Source organism: Acyrthosiphon pisum, chromosome A1 (genome assembly GCF_005508785.2).
Source record: "Acyrthosiphon pisum isolate AL4f chromosome A1, pea_aphid_22Mar2018_4r6ur, whole genome shotgun sequence".
Classification (NCBI taxonomy): Eukaryota; Metazoa; Arthropoda; class Insecta; order Hemiptera; family Aphididae; genus Acyrthosiphon; species Acyrthosiphon pisum.
In genome coordinates this window covers 23,621,152-23,623,408 of record NC_042494.1, presented here as the reverse complement: position 1 = coordinate 23,623,408, position 2,257 = coordinate 23,621,152, and positions in this window count along the sequence as shown.

The following is a 2,257-nucleotide window of genomic DNA, read 5'->3' as shown; positions in this document are numbered from 1 at the left end:
CACGCGGTTTGTCATAGGTTTACTCAAATTTTTTTTTGGACAAAACATTGTCTGATTTTATTCAAAACCTGCACTTATATTCATAATTGTTTTGCTAAAACATTTTTTTAGGTTATAACTTAATATAAGCTGAGATCTCAAATTAGATCTCATGGCTTTAGGATGTCACCATTTGAAAAATTAATATTTTGACCATCAGCCTGAGATCTCAAACTAAATCTCATTATGAAAAAGCACTTTAATTGAGACTTAACATTGAATCTGAAATAAATATTTATTTATTTTATAAAATAATACATTATTTTAACAATAAGAAACAATATAATAATATGAAAACAACAGGCTTTATTGTAAGGATCTTTTCCAACTGCACAAATAAAATATATATTACAGTAATAAGTGGGGTACTCCACACTAAATACACTATTTAAATTATATAAAAAACTTTACACGAACAATTTTCAAACTAATTTTATTATGAATTATTGTGTAAGCAATTGGTTATTAAGCATAATAATAATAATAATAATATTTTTAACCATTTATGGATGAAAATTATTTTTTTAAATTGTCTGTTTTTGGAATGCTTTTCCGCTTTATTATTTTCAATATCTTGTAAATCCCTTTTTAGACCTTGAGTTTAAGATGCTATTGCGAACACTCCTTTGAACAAACATTGTTTGCGTGCTCTAGGAGTATCGTTTACTCGGCGACATGTTTCATTAGTCCACGATAAAACTGCATCTCTTGGGTCCCATAAGGATAAAGGTGGTATGTTGAAATGAACAAATAAATATTCATTCTCCAACTCAACAAACAAATTTTGCCTATCAGCAGATTTTAAAATGTTACTTGTGCTGATGACACGCTCTTCATATGCACTATGTAGGTAGTTTAGCAGCGAGAATTCGAGAAAAAATAGTTAATAAGGTGATAAATGATCCTGATTTAGAAAGATGTTCAACAAAAGAGGCCATAGACATTTTACGTAGGTTGTCAATGTTGCTAACTTCTTGAATTTCTTCATATTCGAATACAAAATTTGATAAGTCTAAATCCGTTCCAATCAACTTGTGTACTTTTTTTGAATTGGTCTTGTGTCAATGTGCCTAAACTAATAAATGGCTTAAGAACTTGTACTAATTCGTCATTAATGTCAATTCGGTCTAATAAAAAATTGGCTAAACTCTCCACTAATTCATTACAAACAGAAGTTTTTTTTAACACGTTCGACGCCGATAGCGAGCGCGTAGTCGTCATTCGTTGTCTGGCGTGACTGATTTCACGTACTACGTAGTAAAACAACACAATAATACGTCATACATAATTTAAATAATTTTGGAAAAGTAATTTTTGTTGTATTTCTCAAGTGCACATATTCACTAAGCCAACTGCACATTTTATATTTCCTAATGCACAATTAGTGTCCTACTGCACCTTACAATAAAGCCTTTATAATAAAGGCTCTCTAGTATAAATACAGTGGTATAATAGTTGGACTAGTAGACTTGTTATTTTAAAATGTATGTAGGTAAAATATGATAATATGGGACACAAAATACTGATGTACCTACACAATACACCTTATAGTATTAAAAAAATTGTTTTATTTGAAAAATAATTAAGTATACATCTATTTTACCTTAATGAATTTTTAATATGTTTTATTTTAATTTGCCCTATCAATTTAAAGTACAATAGATTATGTTATTTACATTTGCCCAAATTCTCCTATTTATTTTGGGGCAAATGTAAAAACTCATATTTTAATAACCATTTGAAGGAATAATTAATACATACAGATGATTCATTTACTTTTACCCCAGTCTTTTTTCTATTCTAATGAATTATACCAGAGATATTCTATTCCATTTGCCCCAAATTTTTTATTTTTTAAATTGTAATGGGGCAAATGTAAATTTAAAATTGTGAACTAAATAATGTTTTTATACTAAATATGAGCCCAAAATATTGTTCCTTGGACATATTAAATTCGGAACGGAGCAATTAATGTATTGATTTTACAATGATATGTATAGGTATTTTTTAATTTTTGTGTCTCACCACCGTTTGAGGCAGTAAAACTGCTTCGATTTTCTTCAACAGTATCTTGTTTGATAGGAAAGTAAATCTATCTAGTTGGTGCATTCGGGAGATCAAATTTTAAAATTCTCAATAGTTTTCAAAAGCGCCGGGAAAAACTACATAAAAATTAAGGAAAAACGGGAATTTTTACGCAAAATTTGTTTTTGATAAA